This window comes from Otolemur garnettii, unplaced genomic scaffold (assembly GCF_000181295.1).
Source record: "Otolemur garnettii isolate 467f Iridium unplaced genomic scaffold, OtoGar3 scaffold00073, whole genome shotgun sequence".
Taxonomy (NCBI): domain Eukaryota; kingdom Metazoa; phylum Chordata; class Mammalia; order Primates; family Galagidae; genus Otolemur; species Otolemur garnettii.
In genome coordinates this window covers 833,826-853,049 of record NW_003852468.1, presented here as the reverse complement: position 1 = coordinate 853,049, position 19,224 = coordinate 833,826, and positions in this window count along the sequence as shown.

Sequence of the window (19,224 nt, the reverse complement as noted above, 5' to 3'; positions counted from 1 at the left end):
AGATAGTAGGCCTGAGACAGAATTCACAAATTGCTTGCTATTGGTGAGCATTCTTCCTGCCTGGCCAGGAAGAATGCCCAGGTGCTGCTGGTGAGTCCTCACTAGGTCACAGTAAAGATATGCTGAAAGCGGGACGGCAAACCTTTCTACCACTATCTCTGTTAAATTATAAGTGCTCTAGGAAGTTGAATACTTTGGAAACTAGAGATTTCTGTGATTCAGAATTCCCCAGACTTAGTTCAAATCCCCTGGGATAGACCTTACTTTCTTTTTATGCATTCATTTAAACCATGAAATATTAGATCTTTAAGTAAACTGCTAGAGCATTTGGAATGGGTATGGTTGTCTCTTAGGATTACATGCAATACGGCTGTAACATGCTCTTGTTCATGGCAATACGGCTGAAACATGCTCTTGTTCATGGCAATACGGCTGAAACATGCTCTTGTTCATGGCAATACGGCTGAAACATGCTCTTGTTCATGGCAATACGGCTGTAACATGCTCTTGTTCGTGGCTCTTGGTATATGTAACAGGTGCCTGGTAGGTGTGTGACATAGGAGGTACCTGGTAATGTTTAATTCCTTTCTCTCCAGAACCATCCATTTCAGCCCCCATCCTCTCGCCATAATGTGATATGTTATATGAAGTGATGCCTTTCCTCAAAAGCCCATGAGTTGTCACACTTTCCACTGTCTTTCCCTCCCTCACCAATGGCTAGCCCTTTTCTAGGTGCCTAGAAACCAACATAATACTTGCACTTCCTGTCTTCTAGTTGGTAGAGCCTCAAACCACTTTTCTTAAAGCTCTTATCCTTTGGTTAATCTTTATTGAGAGGCCACAGAGTACTAACAGTTATAAAAATACGTGGGGGCATATTTCAAAAAATTATCATGAAGACATTTAGCATTAAGACAAAGGATCTGCTTGGCATAAAAACACCTCTTAAGATAACAGGCACAACAGCTGAGTAGGAGTATGCCAGAAACTGCACTGGGTGGTTGCTCTATCCCTCTGATACATATCAATATGTCAGGGGAAATGGATGCTGGGGCCTTACAAGGAAAGGGGTTAGCTGGGTACTTGAGAGCAAAATGTGTGTGCAAGCAGGGGTGGTTGCAGGGTTGGTGGCACCTGAAGCTTACTCCATTTGGAGGATCCTCCTGAAGAACAGAATATTCACAATTACTTAGGTGCCAAGTCTTCAAAGGAGACTACAAACAGGATAGGCCCCAAAGCTAAAGCTTCATTGGCATTTGGATTTTGTGTGTAGGACAAACTGTGAGTGTTTCTTATGTTTAAGATTCCCCAAATGCTAGGTGGAACCTAACCATAGAAGGATTCTGTCCAGGCCTGGGTGGTGGGATCATGCCGGTGACCCCAGTACTCTGGGAGGCCCAGGCAGGTGGATCCCTTGACCTCAGGAGTTTGAGACCAGGCTGAGCAAGAGGGAGACCACACTTCTACTAAAAATAGAAAAAATAGCTGGGCATTGGAGAGGAGGCAGTAGTCTCACCTACTTAGGAGGCTGAGGCAAGAGGATCACTTGAGCTCAAGAGTTTGAAGTTGCTGTGAGCTATGAGGCCATAACACTCTACACAGGGCAACACAGTGAGACTCTATCTCAATAAATAAATAAATAAATTCTAGATATGTGAGGTATTATTCATAGTACCAGGTACCTTTGACTAATTAATCTCATATACACGTAGAAGCTGGGGTGGGAGAAGAATTAAATTGGGCCCTGTGGGAAATTGAGCCCTGCCCTGTCTGAGTAGTCTGGAAACCAAAGAGGAAGATAAGAACCTCTTCCAGGGTAGGGTAGGGATATTACTCCAGTACTGATATTATTAATATCTGTATACAGTTCTGTTTTACTTAGTGAAGGGCTGTTGTATTCTTTTCTTGTTTTCTAAAAAATGCAATCCCTTCTCAACCTTCCCTCTCCTGACACATACACACACACACACAATTTCAACAAGTAGACTTAAAAAGACACATTAGCTTTGATAATTATTTCTTACAAGAGTGAATTCATGGACTGTACAGAATTAAGGAAATCAAGTGAAGTTTTTCAGAGGAGAGTCCTGGCTTTTTAAATCTCCATAATGGAGATTATTGATACTATTGAGACAGTAATATTATCAGTAAGTTTAGGAAGATAATTCTGCTTGGCTTGATTTTCTGAATCGTAGATAAATTATTTCGAAAATAATGTGTCTGAGATGACATTTCACATACTAGTACTTGGTAAATGCCTAAGGGAAATTTAAGAGGAAAAGACAAAATGTAACCCATTCATTTTTTAATTTTGTACTTTTAATTATTATGGGTATATAATAGATGCCTGTCTTTATAGGGTACAGATGATGTTGTGATACAGGCAAACAGTGTAAATTAATCAAATCAAGATAATTGGGCTCTCACCTTGGGCATTTAACATTTGTGTTAGGAATATTCCTAAAATAACTTTTGGTTATTTTAAAGTATATTTTAACTTATTGTTGATTATAGTTACCTTGCTGTGCTGTCAAATATCATTCATTCCATCAACTATCTAGCTCTATTTTTGCACCAGTTAACCATTCCCACTTTATCCCCTCCTCCCTGCTGCCCTTCCTGGACTCTGGTACCCATCTTTGTACTGTATATCTCTATGAGATCAGTTATTTTTAATATTTAGCTCCCACATATGAGTGAGAACACCTGAGATTTGTCTCTCTGTGCTTGGCTTATTTCACTTAATCTTATGTTCTCCAGTTCAATCCATGTTGTTGCAAATGGCAGGATTTCATTCTTTTGTGGCTATATAATATTCCAGTGTGTATATGTACCAAATATATTATTATTATCATTGTGCATTGATTCATTTATGGGGTTCAGTGTACTGCTTTGATATACAATGTGAAATGCTTACATGGAACTAAGTAACATCCATCACAATTATACTCATTTCTTAATAGCTTTGAAATGTACCATTGTATCATGCACATTAGGTGACATCTCCCCAAATGCCCTTCCTCCTCCCATATTTCCCCTTCCCTCCCTCTCCTCTTCTCTTTTACTTTCTGGACTATAGTTATGTTTTACCATTCATATGAATGTGTAGGTGATTATACATTGATTTCATTGAGTACATTGGATACTTTTTTTCCATTCTTGATATACTTTCCTAAGAAGAATATGTTCCAGCTCCATCCAGGTAAACATAAAAGATGTGAAGTCTCCATCTTTTTATGGCTGCATAGTATTCCATGGTATACATATACCATAATTTGTTAATCCATTCATGGGCTGATGGGAACTTGGACAGTTTCCATATCTTGGCAATTATGAATTGGGCTGCAATAAACATTCTGGTGCACATGTCTTTGTTGTAAAATAATTTTTGATCATCTGGGTATATACCTAGTAGAGGAATTGCAGGATCAAATGGCAGGTCTACTTTTAGTTCCTTGAGTTTACTTCTTTCCAAAAAGGTCATGTTAGCTTGTATTCCCACCAACAGTGTAGAAGTGTTCCCTTCTCACTGCATCCACACCAACATCTGTAGTTTTGGGATTTTGTGATATGGGCTAATCTTACTAGAGTTAGATGATATCTCAAAGTAGTTTTGATTTGCATTTCTCCAAGGATTAAGGATGATGAGCATTTTTTCATGTGTTTGTAGGCCATGCGCCTGTCTTCATCAGAGAAGTTTCTGTTCAAGTCTCTTGCCTGCAAAGAAATGGGGTTATTTGTTCTTTCCTTATTGATTAGTTTGAGTTCTCTGTAGATTCTAGTTACCAAACCTTTGTGGGAAGTATAACCTGCAAAAATCTTCTCCCATTCTGAAGGTTGTCTGTTTGCTTTACTTACTGTGCTCTAGGCTGTGCAAAAGCTTTTTAGTTTGTTCAGATCTCAGTAATGTATTTTTGGTGTTGCTTCAATTGCCTAGGAGGTCCTCCTCATAAAATATTCTCCCAGGCCTATTTCTTTAAGTGTTTTCCCTGCACTCTTTTCTAGTATTTTTATAGTTTCATGTCTTAAGTTTAAATCTTTTATCCAGTGAGAATCAATGTTTATTAATGGTGAAAGGTGGGGGTCCAGTTTCAGTCTTCTGTAGGTCGCCACCCATTTCACCCAGCACCATTTGTTAAATAGGGAGTCTTTCCCCCACTGCATATTTTTGATAGGATTGTCAAAGATCAAATGATGGTAAGTAACTGGGTTCATCTCTTGGTTCTCTATTCTGTTCCATAAATCTACTGCTCTGTTTTTATGCCAGTACCATGCTGTTTTGATCACTATAGATTTATAGTATAGCCTGAAGTCTGATAATGTGATACCTCCTGATTTGTTCTTATTTCTGAGTAATGTATTTGCTATTTGAAATTTTTTATGATTCCATATAAAATGAAGTACTATTTTTTTCAAGTTCTTTAAAGTATGACAATGGTGCTTTACCAGGGATTGCATTAAATCTGTAGATTGCTTTGGGTAGTATGGACATTTTAACAATGTTGATTCTTCCCAGCCATGAGCATGGTATGTTTTTCCATTGTTAACATCTTCAGCTATTTCTTTTCTCAGAGTTTCATAGTTCTCTTTATAGAGATCTTTCACATTCTTTGTTAGTTAAATTCCCAGATATTTCATCTTCTTTGGCACTATTGTAAAAGGAATAGAATCCTTGACTGTTTTTTCAGCTTGACTACTGTTGGGATATATAAAAGCTACTGATTTGCAAGTATTGATTTTGTATCCTGAGATGCTGTTGTGTTCCTTGATCACTTCTAAGAATTTTGAAGTTGAGTCCCTGGGATTTTCCAGGTATAGATAGGATCATATCATCCATGAAGAGTGAGAGTTTGATCTCCTCTGACCCTATTTGGATCCTCTCGATCACCTTCTCTTGCCTGATTGCAATGGCTAAGACTTCCATTACTATGTTGAATAGCTGTGGAGACAGTGGGCATCCTTGCCTCGTTCCTGATCTGAATGGAAATGTTTTCAATTTAACACCATTCAATATGATATTGGCTGTGGGTTTACTGTAGATGGCCTCTATCAGTTTAAGAAATGTCCCTTCTATGTCTATTTTCTTAAGTGTTCTGAACATGAAAGGATGCTGGATATTATTAAAGGCTTTTTCTGCATCAGTTGAGAGAATCATATGATCTTTATTTTTTATTTTATTGATGTGATACATTTTATTTATAGATTTGCATATATTGAACCATAATTTCTTTATCCATTTAGTCATTTATGGACACTTAGGTTCATTCCATATCGTGGCTATTCTGAATAATGCTGCAATAAACATGGGAGTGCAGATACCTTTTCCATATACTGAATTCACTCCTTTGGCCTGGTGCAGTGGTTCATGCCTGTAATCCTAGCACTTTGGGAGGCTGAGGAGGGTGGATGACTTGAGCTCAGGAGTTCAATACCAGACTGAGCAAAATTGAGACACTCTTGCAACTAAAAATAGAAAAACTAGCCAGGTGTTATGTTAGGCACCTATAGTCCCAGCCACTGGGGAGACTGAGGCAAGAGGATTGTTAGAACCCAGGAGTTTGAGGTTGCTGTGAGCTGTGATGATGCCATGGCACTCTACCCAGGATGACAGAGTGAAAATCTGTTTCAAAAAAATAAATAAATAATAATTCCTCTCTTTGGATATATACCCAGTAGTAGGATCGCTGGGTCATATGGTAGGTCTATTTTTAGTGTTTTTAGAAACCTGCATACTGTTCTCCATAGTGGTTGCACTAATTTACATTCCCACCAACAGCATACAAGGGTTCCCTTTTCTCCACAACCTCAACCAGCATTCGTTATTTTCTGTCTTATGAGCAAAGCCATTTTACCTGGGCTGAGATCATAAATTGTTGTAGTTTTGATTTGCATGTCTTTGTTGACTAATAACATTGAGCATTTTTACATATGCCTGTTGGCCATTTGCATACTTTCTTTTGAGAAATATCCATTCAGAACCTTTGTCCATTTTTTAACTGGATTATTTTATTTTTTTCCTGTTGAGTTGTTGGATCTCTTATATATTCTAGTTATAAATCCCTTGCCAGACAGGTAGTTTGCAAATACTTTCTCCTGTTCTGTGGGTCGTTCCTTCGCTTTGCTGACTGTTTCCTATGCTGTGCAGATGCTGTTTAGCTTGGTGTGATCCCGTTTGTCCAATTGCTGTTTGGTTGCCTGTGCTTTGGTGTGTTACTCAAGAAGTCTTTACCTACACCAATGTGTTGATTGTTTCCCTAATGTTTTCTTTCAGTCTTTAGTCCATTTTGATTTGGTGAGAGATAAGGGCCTAGTTTCATTCTTCTGCATATGGACATTCAGCTTTCTCAGCACTATGTATGAAAGAGGCTGTTCTTTCCTCACTGTATGTTCTTGGCACTGTTGTTAAAGGTAAGTTCACCATAGACGTATGACTTTATTCCTGAATTCTCTACTCTACGGAACTCATTCATTTTTCACTCACTGTAAGCAAGAAGAAAATATTTTACTTACATGAAAGATATGTTCAACAATTAATGGCACAAACAATACTCGTGAAAGCATCAATTTAGCATGTAATAATGCTTAACTCTTTTGAAGGGAAATATGTAGGAGAATAATGAGATCATGAAAAGTGAAAGCAGGTAGTGTCCCTGTACAGTGAAGCCTAAATCTGTCTTGTCCTAAGGAACCCTCCCCCACCTCCAATCTCTAGAACCAATCTGCCCCTTCTTCCAGCCTGGAGATCCCCTTATCTGCTTCCAGGATGGCATTGCTACTGACCCAGCAGGTCTGACTGCCTTTCTGTTCAATAGTTGGCTATTTCAAATTTTATATTCCATTGTAGCTCTAAGAATCTAGACTTTGAAATTGTATGCCGTACCATTCTGCAGCTCACCTGCACACACAAACTTCACACAACAGCACTCTCTCTGTGACAAAGCATGCTAGCTCCTTTCTTATGGAAGCCCTTGCATATTAAGTTTTAAATGTACTAATGATCCTGCTGCCTCTGTAATCAATGCCTCATCTTTTTAGAAATGCCAGCCTACTTTCTTATTCCCAAAAAGGCCCTACTCTTTTTACTTCTCCCAACAGGGTTCTGTCATAGGATTGAAGTACTTCAAGGATAAAGCATTGTGATCAAATCATTTCCTAAGAGATGTAATTCCACAGCCTTGAGGGGCTTTAAAACCTAACAGAGAAAATCCTTCCTAACAAATGCCCTGTTGACTGATAGGACCTAGAATGCTTTACTTAATGGGATCACAAAGTTTCTGACTTAGAACCATTTGGTCTAACTTCTAACTATGTGCTAATATCCCTTCGATCATTAAATTTCATACCTGGGCAATATTGAAATAAAGGTTGTTAGAAGCAAAAGCAAAAAGAAACCATTTTCTTACTTTGACTTGGAACTAGACAGAACAAGAATTAATAGTCTGTGATTTCTGTACACCTACCCGAGGGGGAATCTTTTGCTCTTTTTCAGATATGGAAAGGGATTAGATGAAATAGAAGGGCTGATTTGAGAGGATGATTAGCAATCTCTGTCTCTTCCTTGTTTCCTTCTGTCCCTACAGATCTTCCTAAAAGACATAGTAAGTTAAATAATAAGATGTGAAAACATTTTTGAAAATGGTCAGATTCTGTCTGGGCCCAGAGCATTGAGCATTCCAAAAGAAGGTGCATTACTTTAAGGGAATTGTTGTATTCTTTTTTACATTTTTCCTATGACTTTTTTTGTCTATCCCATTTCTCCTACCATTCTTATTCATTCATTCATTTCCATAGTACTTACCACTGTGCTGGAAATCATAAGATAAATTTCTTCCCTTCAGGAAATGTATTGTGTAGTGTAGTGATGAAAAAGTAGTCCAATATAAAGCAACAACAAAAAAATTTTTTTATATAGTTCCACTCTGCCACCCTGGATAGAGTGCTGTGGTGTCATAGCTGTTAGCAACCTCAAACTCTTGGGCTCCAGCAATCCTCTTGTCTCAGCCTCCTCAGTAGCTGAGACTCCAAGCACCTCCCACAACACCTAGCTAGTTTTTCTATTATTAGTAGAGATGGGGTCTTGCTCTTGCTCAGGCTAGTGTCAAACTCCTGAGCTCAGACAATCCACCTCTCTTGGCCTCCCAGAGTGCTAGGATTACAGACACGAGCTACTGTGCCAACAAACATTGTTAATAGGAGCCCAGAGGAAAGTTCTAACCAACAGATAGCTGGGGGAAGTAGGAGAAGGAGAAAAGAGTTATACTTAGGGCCAGGCGTGGTGGCTCACTACTGTAATGCTAGTATTCTGGGAGGCCAAGACTGGTGGATTGCTTGAGCTCAGGAGTTTGAGACTAGCCTGAGCAAAAGCAAGATCCCATCTCTACTAAAAATAGAAAAATTAGCCAGGTGTTGTGGTGGGCACTTGTAGTCCCAGCTACTCAGGAAGCTGAGCCATGAGGATCACTTAAGCTCAAGAGTTTAAGGTTGCTGTGACCTATGATTACACCATGGAATAAAACCCCAGGGCAACAGAGTGACATCAGTCTCAAAAACAAAACAAAACAAAACAGTTATACTTAGTTTTAGTGGAGTCTTCTGGGTGAACAAATGAGCAAAAGAGATAAGTAAAGAAAGGATACCCAGTAGGAGAGAACAGAGTGTGTAAGGTCATGGAGCTATTAAAGAACTAAAAGCCTTTTTAGTAAGTAACTATTTTCTTGAAAAGAATTCTTTTTGGAATGAGTAGGAGGAAATGAGCAAAGAGCCAGAAGAGGAAGGGTCTGAGCCTTTATTCTAGAAGGTCATTCTGACCGTACTTTGGAACCAAGCAAGACTGAAGACAGAGATATCAACTAGCAGTCTGTCACGGCGAAAGGTGGAGAGAGCTTGTGGTGGTGAGAAAAAGGAGGAAGAGACATATTTAAAACACGTTGGAGGTCGAACCTGCAGGACAGTGTGAGAGTGAGGGAGTGGAAAGGGTCTACGTCATGGCTCAAGTTTCTGGCTTAGGAAACTGGACATTAAAGAGGCCATTTTCCGAAGTGAAAACTAAAAGGAGTTAAAAAAGATGTGTCAGGCACATGAGAATATTGGTTTTTATGTTGACTCTGAAGACTGTATGGCACATCCTGATGGTGATATCTAACAGAGCTTGGAGTAGGAAAAATCCAGCTAGAACTCTTAGTTAATTTCAGGCATTTACTGCTGACTTTCTATACATCAAATATGTTCAGCAGGTTGTCTAGGCTGGAGATATTGGTTTGAGAGCCACCTGTTTGTAAGTAGAGATTGAAACTATAGAGAATCATCTAGAAAGAGCATATTGAATAAAGAGGGAGTCTTGAAGTGGATATCTGGAGAGTCCAGACATTTGATGAAAGAGAAAAGAAACCGCTGAGAAAACGAAGTGAGAAGGGAAGAGATGGGAGTCACAGAAGCCCCGTCAGAGGGAGGACGTCAGGAGTCCAGATCTTGCCAGGATGCCAGGTGGCATGCAGAACAGAAAGCACCTTCTGGATTTGACATTTTGAAGCCGTTTGCGACCTTGGTGAAATCAATTTCTATAAAGTAGGGTGGGTGGAAGCTTTGCGGTATCATTTTGGGAGCAGGAATCGTGTCTCCTCATTCTTGTATATACCCTCTACCTTTTGCTCTTGTTCCTCATCCTATCCCTTTCCCCCTCCCACCCTACTTCCTAATGCTTTATTGGCTGATTTTTTTAAAGTTATTTTATTTTATGTGTTTATTTTTTAATTTAATTTTTTTTTGAGACAGAGTCTCACTCTCTTGCCCTGGGTAGAGTGCAGTGGCATCACAGCTCACAGTAACCTCAAACTCTTGGGCTCAAGCAATCCCTCCTGCCTCAGCCTCCCGAGCACCTAGGACTATGGGTGCCCACCACAATGCTTGACTAGTTTTTCTATTATTAGTAGAGATGGGGTCTCATTCTTACTCATGCTGGTCTTGAAATCCTGAGCTCAGGCAATCCACCAGAGTGCTGGGCTTACAGCACTCCACCCCCTGCCACTGCTCCCTGCCAACTGAGTAATTTTCTAATCATTGTTCCCTTTACTTTCCCTAGGGTTTCCCACAACTTCACCAAGTATTTCAAGAGTATTTCTTTGATACTTTTACTTCTCTCTCAAGTTTCAGGCGCATTTTCAGTTACTCATGGACACCTCCCCCTTGACCTTCCATGGGCACCTTGAGCAAAACGAAAATACACTCACTGTCATCCCTAAACCCTGGATCTTCTCCTGTATGTCCTTTCCTAGCTAAATAATACCGAACCTTTCCATCCAGTCCGCTAAGGTAGAAACTTTGGACTCATCAAATTCTTTCTCCTCTTTAATTCCTACAAACTATAGTCCCACAGATCCATTGGCTATACCTTAAAAATGCCTCAGAACTTGGCACTTTCTTTTTTCATCTAACACTGTGTACATGCTTCTTTTAGGACTTAACTTTATTTCATTTCATCATAACTTTGTATACGTGCATATTTTCTCCACTATCTTGAGATCCTGAGATCCTTGACAATAAGGTTGTTGCCTTATCTAATCATATAACTGGGCGTCTAGGGCAGTGCCTAGCACCCGCAGAAGCTCAGCACATACTTGTTGAATAATGAATGATGAGAGCTTTTCATGTTTGGCATTTGCTTTACCATCCAGAAGCTCAGGGAACCACTTCTCCACTTCTGGTTCTGCCATTTCTGCCTGCCAACCCAGGTTTTATTTATTTATTTATGTTTAAATTTTTTTTTAATTAAAGCTAGTCTTCCTTGGTGGTATGAAAGTGGTTCTTCTTTGAAACTAGGGATCTAATTTACAGTTGTCCTCTGTATTCAAGCTACTGTATACTCTTCACTTTAGCGCTAGTTGGGTGACATCTGACCTTTGTCTGAAGAAGATGAGATGCATTCAACTGTGTAGTTATGCTTTTTCCCTTTCTTACCCCTCCAACAGAGGAAAAGACTCTCAAATAGGGAGAGTGATGTGTAATCTAATCTGCAGGAGTGGACAGAGAGGGTAATTACTGGACATCAATTATTCCTTCTTTCAGGGATACTGATTAGCTACCCTAATGTAGCTCCGAATAGGAACCTAGAAAGTGCCTGCTGAACAAATAATTAAATGAATGAGCAAAATCTTGAGTATATAGGACAACTGTGAATTAGATCCCTAGTTTCAAAGAAGAACCACTTTCATATCACCAGGGAGAACTACCTTTAAAGACCTGTAAGAACCAGGTGCCGTTGCTCATGCCTGTAATCCTAGCACTTTGGGAGACTGAGGTAGGATGATCACTTGAGTTCAAGAATTCAAGACCATCCTGAGAAACAGTGAGAACTTGACTCTACAAAAAATAGAAAAACTAGCCGGGCATTGTGGCTGGCACCTGTAGTCCCAGTTACTTGGGAGGCTGAAGCAGGAGGATTGCATCAGCCTAGTAGTTTGAGGTGGCTGGGAGCCACTGGACTTTACCCTGAGCAACAGAGTGAGACTTTGTTTAAAAAAAAAAAAAAAAAACTTTTTGGGAGGACCAATTTTGAAGTTTGGTCTTTAGGTAAGGTTCTTATTAGGAAGATTCTAGCTCCCAAAATGTGTAGTCATGTGTATCTTTTTGAATTATTTTCACTGGGCTGGGTGCCCATAGCTAAGTGGTTAGGGAGCTGGCCACATGCTCCAGGGCTGCTAATACGACAACAACAAAAAAAATAGCCCAGCGTTGTGGAGAGTGCTTGCAGTCCCAGCTACTTAAGAGGCTAAGGCAAGAGAATTGCTTGAGCCCAAGAGTTTGAGGTTGCTATGAGCTATGACACCACAGCACTCTACCGAGGGTGACAAAGTAAGACTCTGTCTCAATTTAAAGAAAAAAAGAAAAAAGAAAAGAAAATAACATTGGATGATATTTTTAAAGATGAGCATATTCTTTAAAGGAGACTGACTGGACACACACAGTCCTGAAGAAATCAACCCCATTCGGGGCTAATCTTGGCCACAGTGGGGGAAAATAATAAACAGGACATCAGCGCCATAAGCCCCTCTGTCCTTTATAGAAGTCAGTCTTAGATTGCTGAGAGTCCCCTATTCACTGGAAGACTTCTCTTATGCCATTAAATGGAAGGCCTTGCTTTTTGGCAACTTTATGGACATAAAGCATGTTAGCTTTTCTTTTGCTTCAGATTAGGAAAGCTGGTGTGTTTCCTCAGGCAAACATCCAACTTCCTATCTGCAAACAGGCATAGTTGTGTGGACTTGGGCACATTGTGTAAACTTTTGGAGCCACAGCTTTTTCATCTGTTAAATGGAGGAGTCTGTTGACTTACCAAAATACTCTTACAGACGTGCTTTGCTGTGGTTTGGGGATTCTCACTGTTTCTCTCACTACCCTAGCCACTGAGCCTCTCATCTCTCTGTCTGGCATGTCTTAGCAGCACAGAAACTTTAGAAACTCAGCTATATTAAGGAATAAAAATGACATATTAAAACTCTTTATGTAAAAGACAAAATGAGAATCAGGAGAATTGCATGATGAATCCCCTTATAAAAGGTTACTTAATTTTGCCAAAGCATTTATTTATTCACTTTTTCATCCTCTTAAATTAATTACCTATTATGTTTTAAGATCTGTTCTAAGAGGCCATTTCCTGCCTTCTTTTAGATTTCTTAAAAGTGTGCTCTGTGATGTCTGGCCAGTGGCTCACACCTATAATCCTAGGGAAAAAAAAAAAAAAAGCCAAAAAACTAGCCAAGCATTGTGCCCGAGCACCTATAGTCCCAGCTACTTGGGAGGCTGAAGCAAAAGGATTGCTTAAGCCCAAGAGTTTGAGGTTGCTGTGAGCTATGACGTCACTGCACTCAAAACAGGACAACAGAGTGAGACTCTGTCACAAAAAAGAAAAAAAGAAGTGTGGTCTAATATGTCAAATTGGGGTTTCCTGTAACCAAAGGCCTCCTTTCAGTCTCTTCCTTGCCAGGGCGGCCCATGTGCTGAGGCATGATAAGGAGCCAATCCTTGTGGCCAGTAGAAAATGAGGAAGGAATCCTTAGCTCATGTATGTCTTGGTCCGTATAAATCCACCCAAGTAACTGTGGAGGCCAGGATGACCATGAGCATGTTATCTGTTCCTTAGGTCCTGTTAGACAAGCCCCACCCAGGTTATGTTGAGGACCCTGAGTTCTTCTTTACCACGTGAAAAAAACCCTTTTCTCTGCATCCCACTCCCATTTTCCTACATGGAGTCCCCAGGGTGATGGAAATCAGAGACATGACCTGACCTCACAACAAGGTGTGACTGTCGGCAGCCTTCAGACATCAGGGTCAAAGAGAAGCCCACACTTCTAAAGGTTGTTGCCTCCCTCCCGAGGAGAGAGCACAGGAAGAAGAGGGGAAATGTACCTTCCCAGACAGCCACATGTGTCAAGAGGTACATGAGTTCCCTTGGTTTTGCCCAAATTCCTGCACTGGAACCCAGAACGCTATTCCTTTTCTCTATTCGTTTGTTTTACATACATGTATTGAGCATCTCCTGTATATACATGTATATGGCAGCCCCTGTTCTGGGTGCAGGAGATAAGGTACTTCACAAAACACTGTGCCCTCCTAGATTTTCCACTGCAGTTGGGTCCAGAGGCCTGGGGGCGAGGGTTAGAGCAGCCTTTCTCTGCTTTGCAGAGAAAGCCTGGTGACCGATGTGGTTCCATTCCAACTTCATCTAGCATCAGTAGAAATCACTTCAAGGATAGGCTACAGCTCTGGTGGGAGAGGAAACTCTTGACCTGAGATGACATCTCTTTAGAAGGAAGAGTTCACAGGCTGAAGATTGCAATCCTCTATAATATTTCAGAATAGAATCTGGGGCTTTATTTATTGGTTTTTGTTTCTCCCAGATGGAACAATCCAGCAAAGAATATCTATGTGTGTTTGTGTGTGCACACGTGTGTGTATGGTTCCCTTTGTATGTGCCTGTGCTTGTGGAATGTCTCATTAGACTTATTTGTTGGGATGTCCGTGTTAGGGGGAGTGCCTTATTCTCCATGGGATGAAGCTCATATTAGACACACAGTAAAGACTACACAGTAGATGAAGATTGCTGGCTAAGGACAAGATTGAGAAGCTCACTCTGTAAGATGGAACCAGAGTTTCAGATGCACAAGGGACCTTGGTGATGTTATCTCCAGTTCCTTTAGTTACAAATGTTTGGGGGGCTCTGCGCCTGTAGCCACTTACACCAGAGGTGGTGGGTGTGAACCCAACCCTGGCCTGCCAAACAACAATGACAACTACAACCCCAAAATAGCTGGGTGTTGTTCCCCACTACTTGGAAGGCTGAGGCAAGAGAATGACTTAAGCCCAGGAGTTTGAGGTTGCTGTGAGCTGTAACAACATGGCACTCTACTGAGGGCAATATAGTGAGACTCTGTCACAAAAAAAAAAAAAAAAAAAAACTGGTTTGGGAGTGGGGGATCTGTGTGACAGTGATTAAGAAAGTAGGCTCTGGTGACATGGGTTTACTTCCTGACCTTGCCATTTAATAGAGGTGAGGATTTGTTTTGTTTTGAAATTACATATTTATTTAGGTCTCAGTGTTCTTATCTTTAAAACAGGGAGTATTGCCATAAAGGTTAAGTCAGAAAACTCAGGTAATACCATTCAACACAGTGCCTAGATCACCGTGTCCAGTGAATGATGTCATTTTCCAGGAAGGAGAAGTAATTTCCTCCAGTCACAGGGCTAGTGAGAGGTTCCCTAACTCCCTGTCATGTTCTTTGTTTCACTTTCACTGCAGTATGCCTGGAGAGGGTAGGCAATAGGACAGGTAAGATGTGGAATTTAGTTCAGGAAGGGGGTATTATGGTGTCTTGAGGAAAAAGAAATCCTATTACTTGGTGAAGTCTGCTACGGGCCAAATACCATTTTGCCCTCTGTGTGTGTTACCTCTTATGCCCTCACCATGCCAGATGGTCCAAGCACTCTGGGCAGCCAAGGTGGGTGAATTGCCTGAGCTCACAGTTTCGAGACCAGCCTGAGCCAGAGAGAGATCTTGCCTCTAAAAAATAGCTGGGTATTGTGGTGGGCATCTGTAGTTCCAGCTTCTTGGGAGGCTGAGGCAATAGAATGGCTTGAGCACAAGAGTTTGAGGTTGCTGTGAGCTATGATGCCACAGCACTCTACCAAGGGAGACAACGTGGGACTCTGTCTCAAAAAAAGAAAAAAGAAATGGCAGATGGCAGCATTATTTTCTCTACCCTAGAGATAGAAACTGAGGCTTGGGTGGAATAAGTCATCCACGCAAACCTGGGTCTGCCTGACTGACTCCCACCCCCATGCCTCACTCTACGCTGTGGCTGTGACGACATGGCAGAACATCGAGCTCTTTTAAATGTGACTGCAGAGCAGAAGGGATGCTGAGCAAGGCTGTGGTTGGGTCCCCCTTGCCCTGTCACCACTCAGTGCCTGCCCCTTGCCGAGACCATGATTGTCATTTGTGGGAAATCATAGCATGATTTGTGTGGCTAGTGTTTCACAGTACCTGTTTCACTGTAGAGGAGAATCTCTGTAGACAGACGAAGTGCCTACTGCCGCTTAGGACCAGAATTCCAGAGGAACAAACCATCTGTGCACCTTGATGTCAGGGGAAGGTGTTTTATTTCCAGTGTGAAATGCCAAATAGTCCAGGAATGATAAAATCACCCTAGTTTTTCTTATGAACTCCTAGAAGTCATCTTTGTTGGTATAAATGAGATCATTTAGCCTAATTAGTTCCAAGCTTAATTAGCAGTAATTATCCCAACATGGGAGTAATATCCGAGTAGGAAGTGCCGAGTCCTCGATTAGATAGATCTCTAATTGGTGTTACAATATTGTAATTAAAGCGTGTTTGTACGCCTCTGCCACAGCACGCGATTTGTTTCATGTCTGATTAAACAGGGAGACCCGGCAGCCTTTGAGGGGGCCAGAATTTTAGATCTGACTCATGTAACATGTTAACCCTGTGACAAAAAAAGACTCGGAGACAGACCCCTGCAGTCAAGTGCGTGTACAGCCCCAGGCGAGAGCTAAAGGCCTTTTTACCAAGAGAATGGGCACTTGCTCTCTTTACCCTTCCCACTCCCGTGGAGCACGGCCAGGAAAACGTAAGAATTTGGTTCAAGGGCCACTGTGTACGTTTTATACTTTCCAGGGCTGACTCATATATAACCCAGAGAAGACTGTACAAAAAGAACAAATAATAATCGCTGTAATTTATTGAGCATTTACTATATGCTAGATGCTGTGCTAAACACTTTAACTACCAAAACTTTGTTGTTGTTGTTTTTGGGTTTTTTTGAGATACAGTCTCACTCTGTCATTCTGGGTAGAGTACTATGTTGTTATCATAGCTCACAGCAGCCTCTAACTCTTGGCTCAAGCAGTCCACTCGCCTCAGATGCCGGGCTAATTTTTCTATTTTTAGTAGAGAAAGAGTCTCACTGTAGTGCAGGCTGGTCTTGAATTCGCAAGCTGGAGCAATCTTTCCACCTCAGCCTCCCAGAGGGCTAGGATTATAGGTATGGGTCCCCATGCCAGCTCATGCCTTCCTTTTTGTAGTGTTAAAAAATCCAGAGTTTCAGGGAAGGGCCTATGGCTCAAAGGAGTAGTGTACTGGCTCCATATGCCAGAGGTGGTGGGTTCAAACCCAGCCCCAGCCAAAAACTGAAAAAAAAAAAAAAATTCACAGTTTCTAGGTCATACAAGTATAATAAATATGTATTTTGACGAGGGATGGGGAAATAGAGGTTTTCTTGTCTCTCATTTCAAAATGCTATCTTAAAATTTTTATTATAGATCCCTTAACCATTCACTATATTTATCTATTTGATGTTTCAACCTTACATTACAATTTAGAGATTTTTGCCAACACTCAAATAATTGACATTGAACTTAAGGAGATAAGAGAATTGGAGTAAACCAGGTAGATTTTATGTGCATTTGTATATCACTGGATTCTGACAATTTTTTAAAATATACCTAACTCTTAGAATCTGTATTTCTGTGATTCTCAGCTGTGGTTTTGGCAGATCTCGAGAATCAGATACTTTGAACCGTGACACAAAATTCTCAGGATTTTTTTTTTAAAATCAACTTTGCTGAATGTTTGAAAGAAAACGTGTCATATGATACACTGGGGGGAGGGAATGAGAGGCAGGTGGATCAGAATGGAGCCAATGCCTTTGAAACTCGGAAATCCTTGTTGTTTAATCTTGTGGCTTTTTGTTGTTGTTGTTTTTTGTTTGGTTGGTTTTGGTTTTGGTTTTTCCTCAGACAGAGTCTCACTCTGTTGCCCCAGCTAGAGTGCAGTAGCATCATCATAACTTACTGCAACCTCAAACTCCTGAGCTCAGGCAGATTTTCCTGCCTTAGCGCCTGAGTAGCTGGGACTACAGGTGCTATAACAACCCTAAGCTAGGTTTTTTGTTTTTTGTTTTTTGTTTTTTTGAGATAGAGTCTCACTTGTCACCCTGGGTAGAGTGCTGTGGCCACAGCTCATAGCAACCTCAAACTCTCAGGCTTAAGCAATTCTCTTACCTCAGCCTCCCAAGTAACTGGGACTACAGGCACCCGCCACAACACCTGGCTATTTTTTGTTGCAATTGCCATTGTTGTTTGGCGGGTCAGGGCTGGATTCAAACCCACCAACTCGGTTGTATGTGCCTGGTGCCCTAGCCGCTTGAGCTATAGGCGCTGAGCCAGCTCGTATTTTTTTTCTTTTTCTTTTTTTTTTCCTTCTTTTTTTAGTAGAGATGGGGTTTTGCACTAGCTCAGCCTGGCCTCAAACTCCTGAGCTGGAGCAATCCTTCTGCCTCAGCCTCCCAGTGTACTGAGATTGCAGACAAGAGCCACCACACCCAGGCTGCAGTTTAATCTTGGTCATTGCTGAAACATACTCAGGGATTAAGAAGTTCAACACAAATTTTTGTTTGTTCATTTAAAAATATTTTAAAAGGCTGGGCTAAGTGGCTCATGCCTAATATCTTAGCCCTCTGGGAGGCCAAGGCAGGTGGATCCCCTGAGCTCAAGAGTTTGAGACCAGCCTGAGCAAGAGTGAGACTCCATTTCTAAAAATAGCTAGGTGCTATGGTGGGCTCTTGTAGTCACAGCTACTTGGGAGGCTGAGGCAAGAGAATGGCTTTGAGCCCAAGAGTTTGAGGTTATTATGAGCTACGATGCCATGGCACTCTATCAAGTGTCACAAAGTGATACTCTGTCTCAAGAAAAAAAAGTTTTAAAATATATTTCTTAAATGAGTAAATGATACTTGCACAAAGTATAAAATTCACTAAATGGTCTAAGTGAAAAGACCTCTTCCACCTTTCCCCCTCCCCCAACCACTCCAGGTATAACCAGTTTTTGCATATAACTTTCTTGAATATTCTATGCACGTGCAAATGTATACTTTTTTTTTTTTTAAACAGAGTCTCACTATGTCGCCTTTGGTAGAGTGCTGTGGCATCACAGCTCACAGCAACCTCAAACTCTTGGGCTTAAGCCATTCTCTTGCCTTAGCCTCCTGAGTAGCTAAGACTACAGGTGCCAGCCACAATGCCCAGCTATTTTTTTTTTTTTTGAGACGGAGCCTCAGGCTATCCCCCTGGGTAGAGTGCCATGGCATCACGCTTACAGCAACCTCCAACTCCTGGGCTCAAGTGAGTCTCCTGCCTCCGCCTCCCAAGTAGCTGGGACCACAGGCGCCCGCCACAACGCCTGGCCATTTTTTGGTTGCAGCCGTCATTGTTGTTTGGCGGGCCCGGGCTGGGGATTCGAACCTGCCACCTTAGGTGTATGTGGCTGGCGCCTTAGCTGCTTGAGCCACAGGCGCCGAGCCTGCCCAGCTATTTTTTGCTCGCAGTTGTCATTGTTGTTTAGTAGGCCCAGGCCGGGCTTGAACCCCCCAGTTTTGGTGTATGTGGCTGGCACTCTACCCACTGAGCTATGGGCACCGAGCTGCAAATACATACATTTTAAAAGGTATTATTTCTTGATAAAACACCATAGTACACACTGAATCATAAAGGTAAATTAGCTCACTTTCTAGTTTAGGTAAAGACAGGAAATGAGAATGAGAAATTCACGGCGTAGAAACCCAAAGAACAGGGTTTTGCAAATCTGTTTGTAAGAAAATATTTGGGTGGTATATTGAAATTTGAAATACCGTGCTAATGAAGGAGAAATGCTGCTTGA